The sequence below is a fragment of the Pristiophorus japonicus genome, chromosome 1 (assembly GCF_044704955.1).
Source record: "Pristiophorus japonicus isolate sPriJap1 chromosome 1, sPriJap1.hap1, whole genome shotgun sequence".
In the NCBI taxonomy this organism is placed as follows: Eukaryota; Metazoa; Chordata; class Chondrichthyes; family Pristiophoridae; genus Pristiophorus; species Pristiophorus japonicus.
Genome location: NC_091977.1, coordinates 194,499,943 through 194,526,130, shown reverse-complemented (window position 1 = coordinate 194,526,130; position 26,188 = coordinate 194,499,943). Strand labels below are relative to the sequence as shown.

The following is a 26,188-nucleotide window of genomic DNA, read 5'->3' as shown; positions in this document are numbered from 1 at the left end:
GGCCTTGGGAGTTTGGTCCGTATGTGGCCTTGACTGCGATGAAGAATCCTCGCACATCATGGCTGTTGGCTAGCTGCTGTGTCTCTTGTGCTTTCTCCATCCACCACCTGTTCTTTAGGTCCCGGGTTTTTTGTTGGACCCTAGCCTTTAGCCGTCTGTAATGCTGCTTTGCTGCTCCCGAGTTGGATTGCTTTTTAAGGCTCAGAAATGCCCTGCGCTTGCAGTCTATTAGTTCTTGAATCTCCTGATCATTCTCCTGAAACCAGTCCTGGTGTTTCCTGGTTGAGTGACCGAGCGTCTCCTTGCAGACACTGGTTATGGAGGCCTGGAGGGCAGACCAAGCCTGTGGGCATTCTGCCTCTCTGGGTCATCAAGGCACATCAGGTTAGCTGTGAGGCACTGACTGTAAAGGGCTCTGTTAGCTGGGTCCTTAAGTGCCCCGGTATTGACTTTTTTGCGACACTGCTGCTGCTGCCCCCTTCGCTTTGGGGCTATGTTGATGTCGATGATGGATCGGATTAGGCGGTGGTCCATCCAGCAGTCATCAGCTCCTGTCATGGCATGGTGATGCGCACATCCTTGCGATCCCTGGCTCAGACGAGTCGAGCAGGTGCTAGTGTTTGGAGCGAGGGTGTTGCCACGATGCCTTGTATTTGTCCCTCTGGTGGAAGAAGGTGTTGGTGATGACAAGTTCATGCTCTAGACATTTTGTCAGGAGTTGGGTATCGCTGGAGTTGGCTTTCCCTACCCCCTCTCTGCCAATCACACCTCCCGAGAAGTCTGTGTCCCTGCCAACCCTGGCGTTGAAGTCGCCGAGGAGGATAAGTTTGTGTATATCTAGTATGGCGGCCGTCGGGGTAGCAGCTCCCTAGGGAGCTCCCCTGCTAAACAGCTCCTCGGCCCTCAACCTCCACCCTCCCATTGTCTAAACTTCCCTAAGCCTCAGCCCTAGCCCTAATAGATCCCAATAGGGGGTCTTAAAGACTTAAATCCCCACCCTAACCCCAACCCCACGATTCCCAATATTCGGGCCTACCTCAGGCCTTCCGCCACACCGCACATCGGCGTTTCCCGGCTAGACCTCCTGCTGACTCGACGTGACCTGGACCTCCCGGCTAGACCTCCTGCAGCGGCTGGACGACTCGACGCGACCTGGACCTCCCAGCTGGACCTCCTGCTGACTCGACGCGACCTGGACCTCCCAGCTGGACCTCCTGCTGACTCGACGCGACTTGGGCCTCCTGGCTGGACCTCCTGCAGCGGCTGGACGATTCAGCATAACTTGGACCTCCCAGCTGGACCTCCTGCGGTGATTGGATGGCTGGACCTGGCTATCGGGCCTCCACCTCCTCCCCCATCTCCCCCACCCCGCATCTAGGCCTCTCCTTCTCCACTGATGGCCTGTTCTCCTCTCCTCCTCCAGCATCTGGTGAGTACAATGGCTGTGACCCCCCTGCCCCCCCCCCCCATTCTGAACCCCAGTGCACCACTGGCCCCACCAATGCCAGCCCCCAAATAAGCCTTGGACCACCTACCATCAAAGACGCTACCCAGCGCCGAGCCTGCAGCCAACATAGAAACATAGAAACATAGAAAATAGGTGCAGGAGTAGGCCATTCGACCCTTCTAGCCTGCACCGCCATTCAATGAGTTCATGGCTGAACATTCAACTTCAGTACCCCATTCCTGCTTTCTCGTCATACCCCTTGATCCCCCTAGTAGTAAGGACCTCATCTAACTCCTTTTTGAATACACCTCGCCGTAGGCAATTAGGCCCATATAGCAGTGCCTGGTCTCCAGTCATCCTGGACCCCCTTGCCACTGGACCAAGACCTCGCTCAGCTAAGCCCGTGTGGTAGCCGGCATGCACTGATCACCCCACGTTAAAAGAAATCACGCACAGGTGCAGCCTATAGTAATGCCAACTCTCTCAAATTAATCGTGAGATACATGACTTCTAACAAAAAATTGCCACAACTCACAATCTTGCAAATCAACTGTAAAAAGTCATGATTTTCCTTCAAGATCTCTCGCGCCCTTATAATTCCAGTTTAATGGCATAACATCATATTCAGCAACTTCAGCTTCTTTCAAGCTGCGCAAGTGTCCTACAATTTTGAAAGTCACGGGGAGGGGCTGCCTTGAAACTGCTGCTGAGGGAGTGGACCTAGATTTAAAACCCTTAAATGCTTGGTCTCCCTGCCCCGCCCCCTCCCCCCCCACTCCTCCTCAAAAAGGTCCAGGATCAGGTTGGCGCTGGCCGAGCACGCTCGAGGTGTCGCCTGCTTCATGGCCGGGCCAGGACCAGGACCAGGACCAGGACCAGGACCAGGACCGGGATCAGGATCAGGAGCCAGAGCTGGGACTCCACCCTCTTAAGCTTCTGCAGCTTGGCCACGCAGCTAACGAAGTGACTGAAGCGGATGGTGTTGCAGCTGGTCCTTTGCTGTAACCAAAGGTTTTGGTGAACCCTGGAATCCAACTCAAACCCTGGGAGACACTGAAACAAATGCACCTTATATGCGGTGTGGAGGAAATCTACAGGCCCGAAAAGGGGAACAGCTGTAGGCTCGCTGGAGTGGGGGGGACATGAAGGCTCGGGGGAAAGGGGAGTCACCTGTAGGCTCAGGGAGGGGAGTCACCTGCAGGCTCAGCTGCCGATAGACAGTGCTCTGTCAGACCGCTGTTCGCTAGCACTGAGCCCGGAGCCAGGATCTGCCAAGCATCTTCGCCCTGGAGCTGGATGCGGAGCTTGAGGAGATCATGAACGGCGAGCTGGAACCCAACCTGGTGTTGAAGGTAAACGGATGATCGGGAATGGACTGAGGGGGGGAAACGGGGTCCTAGGGCTGAAAGGTGAGGGGAGCAACCAGGACTAATGATCAGTTTGGGGGGTATGGGATGGATATTGGGGTAGGTTTGAGGGTGTGGGGGCTATGGGACTGTGGGGGGATCTGTGGGGTGGGTGTGGGGTGTGTATTGGGGTAAGTTTGGGAGCTGTGGGGATGTGGAGGGGGGTCTGTGGGTTGGTTTTGGGGGTGTGGAGTGGGTATCAGGATAGGTTTGGTGGTGTGGGGTGTGTATTGGGGTAGGTTTGGGGGCTGTGGGGATGTGGAGGGGGGTATGGGGTGGTTTTGGGGGTGTGGGGTGGGTTTGGGGGTGTGTAGGATGTGGGAGGTCTGTGGGGTAGTTTGTGGGGGTGGTTATTAGGGTAGGTTGGGTGATGTGGGGAGGGTAGGCAATATGAGTTCAGAGAAGTGTGGAGTTAAAAAGGTGCATAATTGATGGCAGAGGCTCCTTGTGAATTGTGCAGGCTTCTCTTCATCCAGTTAATGACATCAAGATGGAACAAGAGGCCGGGGGGAAGGACATGCATCTATATGGATTACGGGCTGTGTATGAGAAACAGACCTTCACTTACCTTGGTCAAATTATGATGTTTTCCTGCACTGTGTAGCAGTTCTTCAGCTGGTAGAGACTGCACTGAGTACCTCAGCATTCACCCTCCATAATATTTGTACCATCTTCTTCTGTGGTTCCCTGTTCTCTGTCCCCAGGAATTTGTACCTACAGGCCCTTACTTCTGTTAGTAACCCATCAACTAATGAAACAGAAAAACTGGGAATCCTTCCTAAGGCTCCCCGATGCAAATTCTTCCTCCATCAGCTTTCCAGTTGCTCCATTCACAGAAGAATGCGTAGCCACGGTGGTGGTAAGACAATGGCTAATGGGTGTACCGTTACCATAATTAATTCGACCCTTCTCAGGAAATGTGCAGGTTAGTGGTGGAATCATGTGGGCAGGAATAAGTCCCACCCTGTTACCAACACACCAATGGACGTATCCCGTCCCCCACTTCCTAACAACTCTCTGTGTAAAAAGATTTATCCGACCTGCCCATTCATTCTGTTGGCTATCCAATGATATTGCAGACAACTTTCAGCCAAAAAAAAAGTCAGAACCAGCACGAAAACTACTAAGAAAATGATTTTTAAAAAATCTATTCCCTTTCAAGCTCCTTTGCTGTGGACATTCAATTTATTGTTCATTCCAGATGGACGAACAGACTGCACTGCGCAATTCCATGCTAAATAGATTGGAAATCATCATTTGGGGCGATGAACATATTATGCAATATCATTTCAGTCTGGCCAGAAAATCTGCACTTGCATTATTACATTACTATCAAAGCCAAAGTCATTATTCAAATATTTATTCATTGAAAAGTAAATTGGTACATTATTGCTTTTTTCATAGATTCAAACTATTTAAGCCTAAAACAAATTCTCAACACATCTCCTTGTAGTTCAAAGTCACATGACTTGATCTTTTTAATAGGCTCAGTAATGCCAATCCCACCATCTCATAAATCATGAGACAAACTCTTAAAAATCATGAGATTTGCTAAGAAATAATGGCCGTGATTTTCTCAAGGAGGCGGGATGGGGGCGGAGGGGTGGTGGGGGGGCACCAAGTGTTACTCTGGAAGAAGAAGTGTTTAAAGTGAGCCATACCTGCAAACATGAGGATTGTGAGATGGAAGCAAACACGTGAGTGAATAGTAGTGTCAGGGACAATCAGACTTCTCGAACTTAGTCTTCTCTCTTTGCAAAGGAAAAGGTAGTGCAAAAGCAGCACCAAAGAACTGCAACTGGAGGAGGAAAACTAACCTGGAATCTTTGAGTGCGTATGAGGTGGGCTTTGCAGCTTGTAGGCACACAAACAGGAGATGGTGTAGGAGACACTGAAGTAGGAGGCAAGATGCCAAGCTAAGTTTTGTAAAGGCAGCACAAGGGTGTCATGTATTCAACCAGCATTGTAACCCATGTATAATCTGACCTAAGTTGTACACTGTGAGAACACTGACCACTAGGTGGTGAACGTGTGGGAGACACTCCTAACCTGGACCTTCAGGTAAAAGGGGAAGCTCCACCCACTTCCATCACTTGAGTGTTAAGGAATAAAGGACAGGTCACAGACTGACCTTCTCTCAAGCATGGGCCTCGTGTGCATTTATACTGTATAGTAAGGACGTATCAATGGCGACGAGAAATTGGGATTTAAACCACACGAGCATGGCCACTAGCAGAACAGACAAGAGGTACTCTGTTAAGGAATGGTTGGGACGGACATTCAACATTGTTAAAGCAGCACACAGTCCTCCAGGCAGACAAGGGCAATCGGGCATGCCCCAACATGTAGTCGAACCCAGAGTGGGAGTTCGACAGAGACAATGGCAAGCTGAACAGCGATTCACGCCATTGCAAGGGACAATGCGGCCAGTAATGGGGCCATCAACACCTGTTAATGGCGCATTCAAGGACAGTCACAGGGGCAGTCAGAGATGATCGACAGGCAAGGGACCTTTTGTTTCCAACAACAGCTCATGTTGGAGGCGTGGAGGCACACACTCAGTCATAGTTTGCAGAGATGAGCAAAATACCTGCAGAAATTGCAGAAATGAATGCTGGGGGAAATCGCTGGAAGCTAAAATTCAGCGAGTTGATGTGGAGCACGTATACAGGTCATACACCAGGACGCCACCGATAATGATGAAAGTGCTCCTCAATGGCATCCCAGTATCAATGGAGCTAGACAGGGGGACCAGCCAATCCCTGATGGGTATCAAACAGTTCGAAAAGTTGTGGGCGTCCAAGGCCAGGAGGCCAAAATTATTGCCGATTGACGCACAGCTACGGACATATACAAAGGAGATCATTCCGGTGCTAGGCAGCGCCATGGTAGTCGTGACCCACAAAGATTCGGAGAACAGGTTGCCACTCTGGGTTGTCCCGGGAGACGGTCCCGCACTACTAGGGAGGAGTTGGCTTGCTGTCATGAATTGGAAATGGGGCGATGTCAATGTAATTTCCTCTGTGGAGCGAGTATCATGCTCACAGATCCTGGACAAATTTGACTCATTATTTCAACCCGGCATTGGCATTTTCATGGGGGCCAAGGTAGTGATTCACTTAAACCCGGACGCCAGGCCAGTACATCACAAGGCCAGAGCGGTGCCATACGTGATGCGGGAAATGATAGAAGGCGAATTGAACCGCCTGCTGAGGGAAGGCATCATCTCGCAGTCGAATTCAGTGACTGGGCGAGCCTGATTGTGCCGGTGCTCAAGGCGGATGGGTCGGTCAGGATATGTAGTGATTACAAGGCCACCATCAATCGGTTGTCACTCCAAGACCAGTACCCGTTACCGAGAGCCGAGGACCTCTTTGCGGCGCTATCCGATGGCAAACTTTTTTCAAAATTGGACCTGACCTCAGCTTACATGACCCAGGAGCTGGCGAGTGAGTCGAAGAAGCTGACCACCATCACGACACACAAGGGGTTGTTCGAGTACAACAGATGTCCGTTCGGAATTCGTTCGGCCGCCGCGATCTTCCAACGAAATATAGAAAGCCTCCTCAAGTCGATTCCAGGGACGGTGGTTTTTCAGTACGGCATCCACATTACGGGTTACGATACTGAAGAACACCTCCACAACCTGGAGGAGGTGCTACGCAGACTGGACCGGGTAGGGCTGCGACTGAAAAAGGCGAAGTGCGTCTTCCTAGCTCCAGAGGTAGAATTCCTGGGGATGAGGGTAGCAGCAGATGGGATCAGCCTATGCCTCCAGACGTCTGTCCCAGGCAGAGAGGGGCTACGGGATGGTAGAAAAGGAGGCGCTCGCATGTGTATATGCGGTAAAGAAAATGCACCAGTACCTGTTTGGCAGGAAATTTGAGCTGGAGACCGATCACAAACCCCTAACGTCCCTTTTGGCTGACAACAAGGCCATAAATGCAAATGCATCGGCCCGCATACAGAGGTGGGCACTCACGTTAGCCTCCTATAATGATACAATTTGGCACAGACCGGGCACCGAAAACTGCGCCAATGCACTCAGCAGGCACCCACTAGCCACCACTGAGGGGGCTACCGAGCATACTGCTGAGATGGTCATGGCTGTTGAAGCTTTCGGAAGCGAAGGCTCACCTGTGACAGCCCATCAGATTAAAGTCTGGACAAATAGAGACCCGCTACTGTCTCTAGTCAAGAAATGTGTCCTGAATGGGGACTGGGCAGCCACGTACAGGGCATGTCCTGAGGAATTTAAACCATTTCACAGGCGCAGGGATGAACTTTCGATTCAGGCCGATTGCCTACTGTGGGGAAACCGCATAGTCATGCCCCAGATGGGCAGAGAAGTGTTCATCAGAGAACTCCACAATGAGCACCCGGGCATTGTCACGATGAAGGCAATTGCCAGGTCACACGTTTGGTGGCCAGGGATAGACGCAGATCTGGAACTTTGTGTTCGCAGGTGCAACATGTGTGCCCAGCTGGGCAATGCGCCCAGGGAAGCCCCCCTTAGCCCCTGGCCATGGCCCGCCAAGCCTTGGTCACGCATCCTTGTGGACTACGCAGATCCTTTCATGGGAAAAATGTTTTTGGTTATAGTAGACGCCTACTCCAAATGGATCGAGTGTGATATTCTAAATTCAAGCACATCCTCTGCCACGGTAGAAAGTCTACGGGCAATGTTCGCCGTCCACGGTCTACCGGACATCTTGGTCAGCGACAATGGCCCGTGCTTCACAAGCACTGAATTCCAGGACTTCATGGCAGGCAATGGAATTAACCATGTCAGAACGGCACCGTTCAAGCCGGCCTCAAACGGCCAGGCAGAACGAGCAGTGCAGATAATGAAACACGGGATGCTCAGAATCCAAGGGGGTTCCCTACAAAGCCGCTTATCACGCTTCCTGTTGGCCTACAGATCCCGACCACACTTGCTCACAAGGGTTCCACCTGCAGAGCTGCTAATGAAAAGGACGCTCAAAACCCGGTTATCCCTTATACACCCCACCATGAAAGAAATTGTCGAGAGCAGCACCAGTCACAATATGACTACCATGACAGGAATGCGAGGGCACGAAGTATTGATGTAAATGACCCTGTTTTTGTCCTCAACTATGCTGCAGGGCCCAAATGGTTCGCAGGCACTGTGATTGCCAAAGAGGGGTATAGGATGCTGAAGTATGGGTGCGTATGATAATTAATGCTGCCCAAGGGCTTGGCATGGGCAGCAGTACATATGAAGCAGGTTGATAGGCATCACTTTGCTGCATGCATACTTTGATCATCTGTTGTATATTCTCAGCTTGGCTTGTCTCAGAAAGTCAGTCATCATTTTTGTTTCTTTTCCCAGGTTCTACAGGTAAGAAAGAAATACTTGCATTTCTATAGTGCCTTTCACATTCACCAGATGTCTCTAAGCACTTTACAGCTAATGAAGTACTTTTTAAGTGTAGTCACTGTTGTAATGTGGGAAACGCGGCAGCCAATTTGCGCACGGCAAACTCCCACAAACAGCAATGTGATAATGACCAGATAATCTGTTTTTGTTAAGTTGATTGAGGGATAAATATTGGCCAGGACACCGGGGATAACTCCCTGCTCTTCTTCAAAATAGTGCCATTGGATCTTTTACATCCACCAGAGAAAACAGACAGGGCCGTGGTTTAACTTCTCATCTGAAAGACAGCACCTCTGACAGTGCAGTACTCCCTCAGCATTGCACTGGAGTATCAACCTAGATTTACATGCTCAAATTCCTGGAGTGGGACTTGAACCCACAACTTTCCAACTCAAAAGCAAGTGTGCTACCCACTGAGCCACAGCTGCTGTCTGAAAGGTATTGCACACAACACAATTGACCCTGGGCACCATCTCCTGCCAAGCATGCTGTACTTAGATGCGTTGATAGCGACATTGCCGCCCTAAACGAGACCCGGCGGGCAGGGGAAGGCCAGCTCAAGGAACAAGGTGGAGGTTACACCTTCTTCTGGAAAGGGAAACCAAAGGAAAAACACCACCTCCACGGAGTCGGTTTCGCCATCAAAAATGAGCTGGTCGACTACCTCAAAGACTCCCCCTGCAGGGTCAACGAACGCCGCATGACTCTTCAACTCGCCCTATCCCGGAATCAATGCGCCACAGTCATCAGTGTGTACGCCCCAACACTCGATGCAACAGATGAGACCAAAGAGGGTTTTTACTCCAACCTCAAAAAATCCCTGTCCCACGTCCTCGCGGACGACAAACTGATCCTCCTCGGTGACTTCAACGCCAGGATCGGCAAGGACACAGCCCTCTGGGGAGGCAGAGAGGGAGTAGGGAAAGCCAACTCCAACGGTACCCTACTCCTGACAAAATGTCTGGAACATGAACTTGTCATCACCAACACCTTGTTCAGCCCGAGGGCCAAATACAAGGCATCGTGGCAACATCCTCTCTCCAAACACTGCACCTGTCATCATCCGAGCCAGGGATTGCAAGGATGTGCGCATCACCCGTGCCTTGACAGGAGCTGACGACTGCTGGATGGACCACCGCCTAATCCGATCCATCATTGACATTAACATAGTCCCAAAGCAGAGGAGGCAGCAGAAGCAGTGCCACAACAAAATCAATGCTAAGGCATTTAAAGACCCAGCTAGGAAAGCCCTATATAGTCAGCGTCTCTCAGCTAAACTGGCGTGCCTTGATGACCCGAGACGCAGAATGCCCACAGCGCCTGATCTGCCCTCCAGGCCTGCATAACCAGTGCCTTTGAAGAGACGCTCGGTCACTCAACTAGGAAACACCAGGGCTGGTTTGGTGAGAATGACCAGGAGATTCAAGAGCTAATAGATCGCAAGCACAGGGCATTTTTTAGTCTTAAACAACAACCCAACTCGGGAGCAGCAAAGCAGCATTACAGATGGCTTAAAGCTGAGGTCCAACAAAAAACCCGGGACCTAAAGAACAGGTGGTCGATGGAGAAAGCACAGGAGATACAGCAGCTGGCCGACAGCCATGATGTGCGAGGATTCTTCAAGCCTACCAATGGTCCAAATACCCAAGGTGCCACCCCACTGCTGGCCAAGAACGTGGAAACACTCATCAAGGACACTGAGGCAGTCAGGGCCTGCTGGAAGGAGCACTTCGAAGATTTCCTCAATCGAGACTCTGCCTTTCAATTGAGTGTTCTCGACTCCATTCCGCAGCACCACCTCAGTAAAACCCCAGCACTGCACGAGGTAGAAAAAGCCATAAGACAGCTTAAGAACAACAAGGCTACAGGAGCGGCTGGAATCCCCGCTGAGGCACTGAAGTATAAGAACATAGGAACATAAGAAATAGAAACAGGAGTAGGCCATAAGGCCCCTCAAGCCTGCTCTGCCATTCAATAAGATCATGGCTGATCTGATCATGGACTCAGCTCCACCTCCCTGCTCACTCCCCATAACCCCTTATCTCCTTATCGTTTAAGAAACTGTCTATTTCTGTCTTAAATTTATTCAATGTCCCAGCTTCCACAGCTCTCTGAGGCAGCGAATGCCACAGATTTACAACCCTCTGAGAGAAGAAATTTCTCCTCATCTCTGTTTTAAGTGGGCGACCCCTTATTCTAAGATCATGCCCTCTAGTTCTAGTCTCCCCCATCAGTGGAAACATCCTCTCTGCATCCACCTTGTCAAGCCCCCTCATAATCTTATACGTTTCGATAAGATCACCTCTCATTCTTCTGAATTCCAATGAGTAGAGGCCCAACCTACTCAACCTTTCTCTATAAGTCAACCCCCTCATCTCCGGAATCAACCTAGTGAACCTTCTCTGAACTGCCTCCATAGCAAGTATATCCTTTCGGAAATATGGAAACCAAAACTGCACGCAGTATTCCAGGTGTGGCCTCACCTGTATAGCTGTAGCAAGACTGCCCTGCTTTTATACTCCATCCCCTTTGCAATAAAGGCCAAGATTCCATTGGCCTTCCTGACCATTTGCTGTACCTGCATACTATCCTTTTGTGTTTCATGCACAAGTATCCCCAGGTCCCGCTGTACTGTAGCACTTTGCAAACTTTCTCCATTTAAATAATAATTTGTTCTTTGATTTTTACTGCCAAAATGCATGACCTCGCACTTTCCATTATACTCCATCTGCCAAATTTTTGCCCACTCACTTAGCCTATCTATGTCCTTTTGCAGATTTTTTGTGTCCTCCTCACACATTGCTTTTCCTTCCATCTTTGTATCATCAGCAAATTTGGCTACGTTACACTCAGTCCCTTCTTCCAAGTCGTTAATAGAGATTGTAAATAGTTGGGGTCCCAGCACTGATCCCTGCCGTACCCCACTAGTTACTAGTTGCCAACCAGAGATGAACCATTTATCCTGACTCTCTGTTGTCTGTAAGTTAGCCAATCCTCTATCCATGCTAATATATTACCCCCAACCCCGTGAACTTTTGTCTTGTGCAGTAACCTTTTATGTGGCATCTTGTCAAATGCCTTCTGGAAGTCCAAATACACCACATCCACTGGTTCCCCTTTATCCATCCTGTTCGTTACATCCTCAAAGAATTCCAGCAAATTTGTCAAACATGACTTCCCTTTCATAAATCCATGCTGACTCTGCCTGACCGAATTTTGCTTTTCCAAATGTCCTGCTACTGCTTCTTTAATAATGGACTCCAACAATTTCCCAAATACAGATGCTAGGATATCTGGTCTATAGTTTCCTGCTTTTTGTCTGCCTCCTTTTTTAAGTAGTGGCGTCACATTTGCAGTTTTCCAATCTGCTGGGACCTCCCTAGAATCTAGGGAATTTTGGTAAATTACAACCAATGCATCCACAATCCCTGCCGCTACTTCTCTCAAGACCCTAGGATGCAAGCCATCAGGTCCAGAGGATTTATCTGCCTTTAGTCCGATTATCTTACTGAGTACCACCCCCTTAGTGATAGTGATTGTGTTAAGTTCCTCTCCCCCCATAGCCCCTTAATTATCCACTGTTGTAATATTGTTAGTGTCCTCTACCGTAAAGACTGATACAAAATATTTGTTCAGAGTTTCTGCCATCTCCATGTTCCCCATTACTAATTCCCCAGTCTCGTCCTCTAAGGGACCAATATTTACTTTAGCCACTCTTTTCTTTTTTATATACGGTGGGGAGGCACTGTTGGTGCGAATGCATGACCTCATCTCTCTCATCTGGAGGGAGGAAAGCATGCCGGGAGATCTCAGAGATGAGGTGCAGTCATTGTGACCATCTTTAAAAAAGGGGACAAGTCTGACTGCGGCAACTACAGAGGAATCTCCCTGTTATCAGCCACTGGGAAAGTCGTCGCTAGAGTCCTCCTCAACTGTCTTCTCCCTGTGGCTGAGGAGCTCCTCTCAGAGTCACAGTGCTGATTTCGTCCCCTACGGGGAACAACGGACATGATTTTTACAGCGCGACAGCTGCAGGAAAATTGCAGGGAACAGCACCACATGGCCATCTTCGACCTTATAAAGGCCTTTGATACTGTCAACCGCGAGGGACTATGGAGCGTCCTCTTCCGTTTCGGATGCCCCCAAAAATTTGTCACCATCCTCTGTGTTGTGTATCTGTAAAGCATGCACTCCCATGTTCCGCCACCAGGGAGCTCATCCCCTGAAGTTCCAAGGGATCCCAGTATCTGGAGTGTCTTATTAAAGACTGAGGTCACTGTTACTTTAACCTCCATGTGTGCAGCCTCAGCTGTGTTAGGAACACAATAACTGGTGACGAGAATACGTATCCAACGCAAAGATGCAGCAAACTGTGGGCATCCTGGAGAAGTTCTCGGAGGGTGAGGACTGGGAAGCCTATGTCGAACGGCTAGACCAGTACTTTGTAGTCAACAAGCTGGACGGAGAAGGAAGCGCTGCAAAAAGGAGAGCGGTCCTCCTCACAGTCTGCGGGGCACCGACCTACAGCCTCATGAAGAATCTTCTGGCTCCGGTGAAACCCACAGATAAGTCATATGAGGAGCTGTGTGCACTGGTTCAGGAGCATCTTAATCCGAGGGAGAGCGTGCTGATGGCGAGGTATTGGTGGCACACATGCCAGTGATCTGAAGGTCAGGAAGTGGCGAGCTACGTTGCCGAGCTAAGGCGACTTGCAGGTCAATGTGAGTTTGATGGCTACCTGGAGCAAATGCTCAGAGACTTTTTTGTACTGGGCATTGGCCACGAGACCATCCTACGAAAACTTTTGACTGTAGAGACACCGACCCTCAGTAAGGCCACTGCGATAGCACAGGCGTTTATGTCCACCAGTGATAACACCAAACAAATCTCTCAGCACACAAATGCTAGCAATGTTCATAAATTAACTGGAACTGTGTTTGCGAGCAGAAATGTACAGGGCAGAACCCATGAGTCTGCAACTGCCAGCAGGCCCCAGGTGACCCAGATGGCTCAGAGTCCCCAACAAAGGATGAATGCAAGGCAATTCACACCTTGTTGGCATTGTGGAGGCTTCCATTCAGCCTATTCATGCCGCTTCAAAGGGTATGTTTGCGGGAGCTGTGGAACAATGGGGCACCTCCAATGAGCTTGCAAATGAGCTGCAAGCTCTGCAAAACCTGCTAACCACCATGTGGCAGAGGAAGATCGGTCCATAGTGGATCAAAGCAATCTCAGAGAGAGAAGTCAGATGCTGAAGTACACGGGGTGCACACATTTTCGACGAAATGTCCACCTATAATGTTAAATGTAAAATTGAATGGCCTACCCATAGCCATGGAACTGGACACTGGCGCTAGCCAATCCATCATGAGTAAAAAGATGTTTGAGAGACTGTGGTGCAACAAGGCATTCAGATCAGCCCTGAGCCCCATCCACACGAAACTGAGAACGTACACCAAAGAGCTTATCACTGTCCTGGGCAGCGCCATGGTCAAGGTCACCTATGAGGGCACGGTGCATGAACTGGATTGTCCCAGGCAATGGCCCCACATTGCTTGGAAGGAGCTGGCTGGGCAAAATCCGCTGGAACTGGGATGACATCCGAGCGCTATCACATGTCGATGAGGCCTCATTTACCCAGGTTCTTAACAAATTTCCTTTCCTTTTTGAGCCAGGCATTGGAAACTTTTCCGGGGCGAAGGTGCGGATCCACTTGGTCCCAGAGGCACGACCCATTCACCACAAGGCGCGAGTGGTACCTCACATGATGAGGGAGAGAGTGGAAATCGAGCTGGACAGGCTGCAATGCGAGGGCATCATCTCCCCAGTGGAATTCAGTGAGTGGGCCAGCCCGATTGTTCCAGTACTCAAAAGTGATGGCACGGTCAGGATTTGCAGCGATTATAAAGTAACTATTAATCGTTTCTCGCTACAGGACCAATACCCGCCACCTAAAGCAGACGACCTATTTATAACGCTGGCAGGAGGCAAGATGTTCACCAAGCTCGACCTTACTTCGGCCTACATGACGCAGGAGCTGGAGGAGTCTACGAAGGGCTTCACCTGCATCAACACGCACAAGGGACTGTTCATCTACAACAGATGCCCGGTTGGAATTCGGTCGGCTGCAGCGATCTTCCAGAGAAACATGGAGAGCCTACTTAAGTCGGTACCACACACGGTGGTCTTTCAGGACGACATATTGGTCACGGGTTGGGACACCACCAAGCACCTACAAAACCTGGAGGATGTCCCCCAGCCACTGGATCGCGTAGGGCTGTGGCCGAAGAGGTCGAAATGCATCTTCATGGCAACAGAAGTGGAGTTTTTGGGAAAAAGATCGCGGCGGACGGCTTTCGGCCCACAGACGCCAAGACAGAAGCTATCAGGAACGCGCCCAGGCCACAGAACGTCACAGAGCTACAGTTGTTCCTGGGACTCCTCAACTATTTTGGTAACTTCCTACCGGGGTTAAGCTCCCTTTTAGAGCCCCTACATGTGTTATTGCGCAAAGGAGTGTCTTATTAAAGACTGAGGTCACTGTTACTTTAACCTCCCTGTGTGCAGCCTCATCTGTGTTAGGAACACAATACTCTGCCTGCTCCACGACGACAGCTGGCCGTGATCCTTCCCAACAGATCCACTACAGAGCTAATCCATATCTGGACCAGGGTCAAACAGGACTGCGTCATTGTTCCAACCCTCTTCTCAATCTTCCTCACTGCCATGCTCCACCTCAAAGTCAACAAGCTCCCTGCTGGAGTGGAACCTAACTACAGAACCAGTGGGAACTTGATCAACCATCGTTGTCTCCAGGCTAGATCCAAGACCACTCCAACCTCTGTCATTGAGCTACAGTACACAGACGACGCCTGCGTCTGCACTCATACAGAGGCTGAACTCCAAGTTATACTCAACATATTTACTGAGGCATACGAAAGCATGGGCCTCACGCTAAACATCTGTAAGACAAAGGTGCTCCACCAGCCTGTCCTCGCCGCATAGCACTGCCCCTCATCATCAAGGTCCACTGCGCGACCCTGGACAATGTGGACCATTTCCCATACCTCGGGAACCTCTTATCAACAAGAGCAGACATTGACGACGAGATTCAACACCGCCTCCAGTGCACCAGTGCAGCCTTCGGCCGCTTGAGGAAAAGAGTATTTGAAGACCAGGCCCTCAAATCTGCCACCAAGCTCATGGTCTACAGGGCTGTAGTAATACCCGCCCTTCTGTATGACTCAAACATGGACCATGTACAGTAGACATCTCAAGTCGCTGGAGAAATGCCATCAACGATGTCTCCGCAAGATCCTACAAATCCCCTGAGAGGACAGATGCACCAATGTTAGCGTCCTCGACCAGGCCAACATCCCCAGCATCGAAGCACTGACCACACTTGATCAGCTCCACTGGGCAGACCACATTGTTCGCATGCCAGACACGAGACTCCCAAAACAAGCGCTCTGCTCGGAACTCCTTCACGGCAAACGAGCAAAAGGTGGGCAGAGGAAACATTACAAGGACCCTCAAGGCCTCCCTGATAAAGTGCAATATCCCCACTGACACCTGGGAGTCTCTGGCCAAAGACCGCCCTAAGTGGAGGAAGTGCATCCGGGAGAGTGCTGAGCACCTCATTGCCGAGAGCATGCAGAAATCAAGCGCAGGCAGCGGAAAGAGCGTGCAGCAAACCTGTCCCACCCACCCTTTCCCAACGACTATCTGTTCCACCTGTGACAGGGACTGTGGTTTTCGTATTGGACTGTTCAGCCACCTTAGGACTCATGTTAGAGTGGAAGCAAGTCTTCCTTGATTTCCGAGGGACTGCCTTTGATGATGATGATATGACTGCAGTCCATGAGGGAGAGGGCTCTGAAGTGCCAAAATGAAATCCTGCCTCTTCATACAGCAGCATCTCCACTTTTCTATGCAACAAAAAGAGCAGTCAGATGGTACACTGCAACGTAAATGCTCATGGACTCCGTTTGAATCATTTACAATTGTGCTGTCATGTTTTTATGTTGCCAGTAGTTCTTTAGTCTACAAAGGCTTTGCAAAGGCAGCAAACATTTTCCCCCATGGGTGACCAATTGCATTTAAATGAGAACATCCCTTTAAATCTTGGCTGCAGCCAGTTAAGAGCTGCAGCTGCACCAGATATTACATCTCCTTTTGATCAGCTTCCAGAAGGAGGCTTAAATCCTGGATACGAGTTCACTGCATATTTAATTACAACAAACGCTGGAAAATCCGATCGGGTTGGCTATTCTTATCTTGAGTGAGTGCAAAGCATCCTGTGTACTCGTCCCAGTACCTGAGCTTTGCAGATAGAAAAATATATCCAAGTGTAGAGATAAATCGGAAAACTGCAAATACTGAAAATCTGAAATGAAGACAGAAAATGCTGGAAATATATCACAGCAAGTCCTGAAAAGGGGTGGATGTTTCATGTGAGGACCAGAAATATTAACCTGTCTTTTCTCTTTTCAGATGGGTATGGACAGTTCAAACCATTTCAAATGCAATTCAGTGCAATCTTCTTCCCCATAAGGTATGATGGAATCATTAATCAGTGAAACTTATTTCACCGATTCAAAGACCATGACCCAGAATGATCTCTTAGCCGCTCCCGCTCTGCAACTGGCACTTTGCAGGGAGTGCAGCAGAAACCATATTTCAGTTCGTAAATGTGCTTCTCACTATTTCAAGCAAAGGTATGGTGCCAGAGCGGGAGTAGTTCCGAGGAAGCCTTGGACCTCTATTAGCCTTCTCTCCTTATCTCAAAGTTGCAAACAAAGATAAATAAGTTTTGGTAAGATTAAATTTTGGTAAGAAAAATAAGGAGGTCACATATTACCTGGAAAATAAGAATCTAAATGGGGTAGAAAAGCAAAAGAATCTGAGAGTACAAATACACAAATCACTAAAAGTAGCAATGTAGGTTAATAAGGCCATAAAAAAACAAGCACTAGTGTTTGGGCTGACATTCAGCTGCACCAGAAAGCTGGCACAGCTATGATTTTTTAATTGTTACTCACCGCTGGAACTCTTGGTGCGGTGAGCAGATCTATTTTCAGGACTTTGAATTTTTTTCAAAGTCCTGCAGGAAATGGATCATAATGGGGAAAGTTAAAGGGGAAAGATTCAATCATTTTTTAACTTTAGCCCCTGGGCCACCAGGGAGGGTTTCGGCCGGGCCAAGAGAGGGTGCCAGGCTGCCCGTTGGTGGGCCGGCCGAATCTGGGTGCAGTATTTTGCCAGCTGATTGGCAAGTTGGCAGGCAAAAATGTTTCCACTGCGACTGCGGCAGTAGACCCTCCCCTTTAAGGGCCGCCGTGCTGCTGGGCCACACATAGTTTTCAGAGGGGGCACTGGCAGAAAATCCTGCTGGGGGCATCGCGCGGCGGGAGATTGACGGATCGAGGTGAAATGGCTAGGTAAGTATTTATTTTATTTTAAATTGGTGGTGCATCTACTTGGGCGGGACGGGGTCCAGGCTGAGAAATCCCCGACCTGAATTTTGATCGGGTCGGCCTGTTGAGCCCAAAGCGGCGGTCATTCCATTTTTAGGAATGGCCGCCGCAAATGGGCATTAACGGGTCTCTTTGAGACCCGAACTTTCGGCCCCTTTATTTCTAGAGGGATAGAATTGAAAAGTATTCTAAACTTGTATCAAACCTTGGTTAGACTAGACTTGGAGTACTGTGTGTAGTTCTGGTCGCCATATTATAAAAAAGATATAGGGCTAGATTTTCCACTTTTGAGCAGATCGGCCAAAAATGGGCGTTATTTCCGCATGGGTGGTAAATATTGGTTTTCAGATCGCCAGATTCTTGCTCATTTTCAAAACCCTTAGTTTCCATTTTTAAAAATGGGCATTACCGCAAGTGATCTGAAATGGGCGTTAGCGTTAAATCTCTCTGACCTTCTGCCGTAAAATGTCGCCGTCCTTAGCAACAGCATGGCAACGCTGTTTCCCCATGACTCAGGAGGTCAGGGATCATCATTACATGCGCAAAAGAGGAGACAGAGAGAGAGGGAGCAGAGAGGAAGTGAAGGCATGTGTGGGTGTGGTGTGGGTGCTTGTTTGGCTGCTTTGGGAGGTAGGAGGGACAGTTTTGAGCTTTATACAAAATTGTGAGAAAAAAGTTAGCTGTTACCAGACAGATATTTTGTCTAATTTGGTGCCTATAATGGAGGGAGTGGAGAAGGCGACCCGGCATGCTGTGGAGACTGATGCTGGCGAGAGCAGTGAGCTGGGAGAGGAACACATAAGAGGACGAAAGAGAGCGAGGAGGTTCTCGGACGAGGCAGATGCCTCCCTCATGCAGGTGGTCGAGTCATGCTGGGGTCAATTGACATAGGGAAGGCGTGGGAAACCCAACCCAAAGGCCTACCAGAAAATATGGGCCGAGATAGCCGAGGTGGTCTCATTGGCGACCAACGTGGTGTGTAAGGGCAACCAATGCCGCAAGCGATGGAACAACCTTGTCAGATCCGCCAGAGTAAGTATTACATTTATTTACATGTACTTATGTATTTATATAATTTGATTTGTAAGTGTCATGAGTGACTATAATCAAATGTGAGATCTTTCACTTTTACCGGGAATGTTGTACTCAAAGCCTGCGGTTATAGTGTACGTCTTTAGGTAAAGAATGATAATTTTCAGTATAATCATGATTACATCTGTCGGTTATGTGTTGTATCAGTCTCTGTGACAGTACCTAGCAATGATATCACACAATGATCTCATGTCATGTCGTGCTGTTGTTACCTTTTACAGAAGCAGCTTTCGAGGAATAGGGCCGAGTGGAGGCGAATGGGTGGGGGGGGCCACCAGTCATCAGCCACCTCACCGATATCGAGGAGTGGGTGCTGGAACTCGTGGGGACCCCCCCCCCCGGTCAGCCACGCAAGCAGCTGCAGAACCTGAAGTGATGCCACGTGAGTAAAGTATACACCACTGCGTGATGTAAAGTCAATAGATGCCACACCTACTCATATCCGAACAATAATACGTTAAGTATCGAATAACTCCACGAGGCTAAGTATGGTGAGTTAGTTCAGGCATGACCTTACTCCAGTTTATTTATTCTCAAAGTGAGGATTCAACATGGCTGCCAACATTATATACACGGCTTGCACGTGTATGCCAGTGACCATTCGGACTCTGACAGTCATGCCCTCCGGTGGCAGGTAAAACCCAGTTAACATACATAACATAATTCCCCCCAAAGTCCTTGGTACCGGTTGTATTTACAAGTTGAGACGGTCCGGGGCCTTCTGCTCCCTGGTTGATCTTCTCAGTTCGAACCCAAGCTTGGGTGAGTTAGTAGGACCATTGCTGCATTGTGGAGCAGTCGGTCTGACAGGACTGTCGGGGATGATAGGTTCGTCTTCGTGAATGACACAAGGGTCAACTGATGATTGGATTTGTGTTGGTTGGTCGATGATGTCATCTTCAATTTGTTCTGGGTGGTCTGTGAATCGCAGTTTGGTTTGGTCGATGTGCCTCTTGCACATTTGGCCATTTAACAGTTTGACTACAAACACCCTGTTCCCCTCCTTGGCCAAAACCATGACAGCAACCCACTTTGGACCATGGCCATAATTCAGGACAAACACAGGGTCATGAACAGCAATGTCACATGATACGGCCGCGCGATCATGGTACCATTGCTGCCGTTGCCTTCTGGTTTCGACATGATCATTGAGATCCGGGTGTACAAGGGAGAGCCTGGTTTTGAGGCCTCTCTTCATTAACAGCTTGGCAGGAGGGACCCCGGTGAGCGAGTGGGGTCTCGTCCGGTAACTGAGCAGAATGCGGGACAAGCGGGTCTGTAGGGAGCCGTGATTCACGCGTTTTAGGCTCTGCTTAATGGTTTGGACAGCCCACTCCGCTTGACCGTTAGATGCAGGTTTGAAAGGGGCAGACCTGACATGCTTGATGCAATTACGGGTCATAAACTTATGGAATTCCGAACAGGTGAAACACGGTCCGTTGTCGCTGACAAAGACGTCGAGCAGGCCATGGCTGGTGAACATGGCCCGGAGGCTTTCAATGGTGGCTGTGGACGTGCTGGATGACATGATTACGCATTCAATCCATTTGGAGTAAGCGTCCACTACTACTAAAAACATTTTCCGAGAAAGAGGTCTGCAAAGTCTATGTGGATCCTTGACCACGGTTTGGATGGCCATGACCACAGATTCAGTGGAACCTCCGCAGGTGCGTTACTCAGTTGCATGCAAGTGTTGCACTGATGCACGCATGACTCCAAGTCCGAGTCAATGCCGGGCCACCAAACGTGAGACCTGGCAATGGCCTTCATCGTGACAATGCCTGGGTGGGTACTGTGTAAATCTCGCACAAAAGTTTCCCTGCCTTTTTTTGGCATAACAACACGATTACCCCATAACAGACAATCAGACTGAATAGAAAATTCATCTTTGCGGCGGCTATAAGGCTCAATTTCATCCTGCATTTCCCTGGGAATGGCAGACCAATTTCCATTTAAGACATACCTTATTATGCTTGACAGTATAGGATCCTGGCTGGTCCAGGTCCTAATTTAGCGAGCCGTGATGGGTGACTCCTCGGTCCCGAAGGCATCAATGACCAGCAGCAAGTCTGCGGGCTGCAGCATTTCTACCCCGGTTGTATACAATGGTAGCTGGCTAAGCGCATCAGTGCAGTTTTCAGTGCCTGGTCTGTGGCAGATGACATAATCATAAGCTGATAATATCAGTGCCCATCTTTGGATGCGGGACTAGGCATTGGTGTTTATACTTTTACTCTCAGAAAACAATGAAATGAGCGGCTTGTGGTCTGTTTCAAGCTCAAACCGAAGCCCAAACAGGTATGGGTACATTTTCCTAACCCCATATATGCATGCTAACGCCTCTTTCTCTACCAAACTATAGGTTCTTTCAGCCTTAGACAGACTGGTGGCCGCGTATACAACTGGTTGGAGTTTGTCTGATACCGACCCCATATGATGAGGCGTCGCAGGCCAGCACTAACCACTTACATGGGTCATAGTGTACCAGTAATTTATTGGAACAAAGCAGGTTCTTGGCCTTCTCAAAGGCTCTGTCTTGAGATTTGCCCCAAACCCAGTCGTTACCCTTTCTCAGCAACATGTGCAAGGGCTCTAGCAATGTGCTCAAACTAGGTAGAAAGTTACCAAAATAGTTAAGGAGACCCAGGAACGAACGCAGCTCCATTACTCTCTGGGGTCTGGGTGCATTCTTGATGGCCTCTGTCTTTGAGTCCATAGGCCTGATGCCGCCTGCTGCAATCTTTCTCCCCAGGAATTCGACTTCTGGTGCCATGAAAACGCACTTGGAGCGTTTTAGCCTGAGTCTCACTCTGTCCAGACGACATAAAACCTCTTCTAGGTTGTGCAGATGTTCAGTGGCGTCGCGACCGATGATCAGGATGTCATCTAGGAACACGACGGTTCTCGGGATGGACTTCAGCAAAGTCTCCATGTTTCTCTGAAATATGACTGCCGCCAAGCGAATTCCAAAAGGGCACCTGTGGTATATAAACAGTCCTTTGTGTGTGTTGATGCATGTCAGTTTTTTTGAAGATTCGATCAGCTCCTGTGCCATGTAAGCCGAGGTCAGGTCCAATTTGGTGAACGACTTCCCCCCCGCTAGCATTGCAAACAGGTCATCAGCCTTGGGTAACGGGTACTGATCCTGTATCAAGACTAGGTTGATCGTTACCTTGTTGTCACCGCAGATCCTGACCATGCCATCGCTTTTCAACACTGGGACAATTGGACTGGCCCATTCGTTGAACTCGACTGGTGATATGATTCCTTCCCGTTTGTTGTGTATGTGATAACTGTTAGACTGAGTACTGTTTAACTCCAAGAGATATGACCTTGGCTCTGCTTTATTAAGGCCCAAAATGACTAATATACAAAATGGCTGGCCCTTTATACTTGGACTGCACACACGTGCATACAGCCCAATGGCCTCCAACAGTGACGCCATTTAGTTGTTAGTGACTCAAAAAGTACATACATGACAATACCCCCCCCTCTGAGAGATTAACACAGTCTTTTTCAAATAGAGACGGTCCGGTGTTTTACGCTCCCGAGTTGACCATCTCAGTTCAACTCCAGCCTTGGGTGAGTGTTCAGAGTCTGTTGTGACTGGTGGCTGGGTGACTGATCTGGTGGGAGTGGCAATGACCATGTCAGGGATTGGAAGTCCATTTTCATTGAAGATGTCAGTGATTGAAAGTCCCGATTCACCGATGACCACTGAGTGCTCTGATGACTGGGGGTAGGTTGGTTGCTCGTCGATTGTCTCTTCCTCCCACTGTTCCGGTTTGTCTGTGTGCCGCAGCTTTGTCTGATCCACATGTTTCCTGAATGTTTGCTCATTTTGAGCTTGATAATAAATACTCTGTTGCCCTCCTTGGCCATGACAGTACCAGCAATCCACTTGGGACCCTGACTATAATTCAGAACATATACAGGATCATTTACAGAAATATCGCGTGACACAGCTGCGCGATCGTGATACCCTTGCTGACTTTGTCTTCTATATTCAACATGATTATTCAAGTCAGGGTGTACAAGAGATAGCTTGGTCTTAAGACCTCTCTTCATCATTAGTTCAGCAGGCAAGAGCCCGGTAAACATGTGTGGTCTTGTCCTGTAATTAAGCAGTATGCATGACAGGCGGGTCTGCAGTGACCCTTGGGTGACTCGCTTCATACTCTGCTTTATGATTTGGACAGCACGTTCTGCTTGCCCATTGGATGCAGGTTTGAACGGTGCTGACCTTACATGTTTGATACCATTGAGTTTCATGAACTCTTGAAACTCCTGACTGGTGAAGCACGATCCGTTGTCGCTAACAACAATGTCAGGCAGACCATGTGTCGTGAACATGACACTGAGATTCTCAATGGTAGCTGTGGATGTACTGGATGACATGATTATACACGCTATCCACTTCGAATATGCATCCACCACAACTAAAAACATCTTCCCCAGGAAGGGACCTGCAAAGTCTATGTGGATCCTGGACCATGGTTTGGACAGCCAAGACCACAGACTCAGCAGCTATTCCGCTGGTGCTTTGCTGAGCTGCATGCAAGTGTTGCACTGATACACACATGATTCCAGCTCAGAGTCTATTCCCGGCCACCATACATGAGACCTAGCGATGGCTTTCATCATTACAATGCCGGGATGTGTGCTATGTAGCTCACGTACAAATTTCCCTCTCCCTTTCTTGGGCATAACAACACGATTGCCCCACAGTAACAATCCGACTGAATAGACAGTTCGCCTTTGCGATGAATGTAAGGTTTGGTCTCGCACATTTCCTTGGGTATGGCACACCAATCATCTTTGAGGATGCAACTTTTCACCACCGATAAAATCGGGTCCTGGCTGGTCCAGGTCTTACAATGGTTCCTTCACTCTCAAAAGCATCCATAACTAACAATAGGTCCGCCGGTTGTGGCGTTTCCACCTCCGGTGTGGGCAACGGCATACGGCTTAAAGCATCGGCACAATTCTCGGTGCCAAGTCTATAGCGAATTACATAATCATGAGTGGATAATCTCAGCGCCCACCTCTGGATGCGAAATGAAGCATTGGTATTGATACCTTTGTTTTCAGAGAACAGTGAAATGAGCGGCTTGTGATCTGTAGCCAGTTCAAACCGAAAACCAAACAGGTACTGATGCATCTTTTTAAACCCATACACACAGGCTAGTGCTTCTTTCTCTACCATGCTGTCAGCTCTTTCTGCTTTGGACAAACTTTTTGAAGCACACGCGACTGGTTGAAGTTTACCCGTCTCATTAGCTTGTTGGAGTACGCAACCAATTCCATATGACGAAGTACCACAGGCCAATACTAAACATTTACATGGGTCATAATGTACCAGCAGCTTATTAGAGCAAAGCAGATTAGTGGCTTTCTCAAAAGCTGTCTTGAGACGCACCCCACACCCAGTTGTCGCCTTTTCTTAGCAGCATGTGCAGTGGTTCTAATAAGGTGTTCAATATGGGTAGGAAGTATCCGAAGTAGTTGAGTAGACCCAGGAACGAACGCAGCTCTGTCACATTCTGCGGCTTGGGTGCATTCTTGATGGCCTTGGTTTTCGCGTCCGTGGGCCTGATGCCGTCAGCAGCAATTTTCCTCCCCAGGAATTCGACTTCCGGTGCCATGAAGACGCACTTCGAACGTTTCAGTCTGAGTCCCACTTTGTCCAGACGATGTAGAACCTCTTCCAGGTTGTGCAGATGTTCCTCAGAGTCACGACCTGTGATCAGGATGTCATCTTGGAAGATGACGGTTCTGGGAACGGACTTCAGTAGACTTTCCATGTTCCTCTGAAATATTGCTGCAGCCGAGTGAATTCCAAAAGAGCATCTGTGATAAATCAACAGTCCTTTATGCGTGTTAATGCACGTAAGTCTCTTCGATGTCTTGACCAGCTCCTGTGTCATGTAGGCCGACATCAAGTCCAGTTTGGTGAACGACTTCCCCCCCCCCCTCCGGCTAGCGTTGCAAACAGGTCATCAGCCTTTGGTAACGGATACTGATCCTGTTTTGAAACCCTGTTGATTGTAGCCTTGTAGTCTCCACAGATTCTGACTGTGCCATCACTTTTCAGCACAGGAACCATGGGGCTGGCCCATTCATTAAATTCAACCGGTGATATGATCCCTTCACGCTGGAGTCTGTCCAGTTCAATTTCGACCTTTTCCCTCATCATATACGGAACTGCCCGAGCTTTATGATGGACGGGTCTTGCATCCGAGTCCACGTGGATCTGCACCTTGGCTCACGTGAAGTTGCCGATGCCTGGTTCAAACAGGGGAACTTGCTCAGTACTTGGGCACATGTATCTTTCTCCAATGACAACACCTTGATGTTGTTCCAATCGCAACTGATTTTTTTAAAGCCAGTTCCTGCCGAGCAGCATTGGGCCATTGTCTGGGACAATCCATAGTGGTAACTCGTGAACCGCACCATCATACGACACTTTAATTGTGGCACTGCCAATCACCGTTATGAGTTCTTTGGTGTACGTCAGCAACTTTGAATTGACTGGACTTAGCCTGGGCCTCACAGCCTTAGTATCCCACAGCTTGTCGAATGCTCTCTGGCTCATTATCGATTGACTTGCCCCCGTGTCCCGTTTCATCGATACCAGCACCCCATTAAATTTCACGTTGATCATTATCGGTTTGCTCTTAGTTAGGAACGAGTACAGTCCATACACTTCCTCCTCTGGTATCTGGGATTGTGAATCCGGATCCATGCTCATCTGACCATCATCCTCCACATGGTGTGTCGCAGCACGCTTGCTCATCTGCGGACACTTGCACTGGAGATGCCCCACTCTCAGACAGCCGTTGCAACTATATTGCTTAAATCGGCACTGCTGGTGCCAGTGATTTCCCCCACAACGCCAACACAGAGAAATCGGATGCATTCCCACTGGCAGACTTTGGGCAGCCACAGGTTTCATGTACACAGTCGGGTAGACCCGACTATGTGCCGCTCTGCCAAATGCTGAATCAATCATATTTACAGTACTTGCTGAGTTTTGATTTTTCACTGATATCTGCTTTAGATTTCTCTCCGTCATCATGCATGACTGAGCGATCATGATGGCCCTGTTCAAGTCCAGCGTCTCCACTGCCAGTAGTTTACGCAGGATCACCTCGTGGTTGATGCCGATTACAAAGAAGCCCCGCAGCATGTCTGCCAACACAGCCCCGAATTTACACCGTCCCGCTAGACGCCTCAGGTCGGTAACAAATTCCGCCGCATTCTGGCCCTCTGAGTGAACGCGCGTGTAAAATCTGTATCTGGAGATGATGATGCCTTCGTCTGGCTTAAGGTGGTCCTGTACCAGTGTCCACAATTCTTCAAACAT

At 49.1% G+C, this 26,188-nt stretch overlaps 1 pseudogene; it reads right to left on the bottom strand.

Annotated features, from left to right (window-relative positions):
* Positions 1-2,287: 2,287 nt before the first annotated feature.
* LOC139259835 (uncharacterized) lies at positions 2,288-26,188 on the bottom strand (annotated as a pseudogene).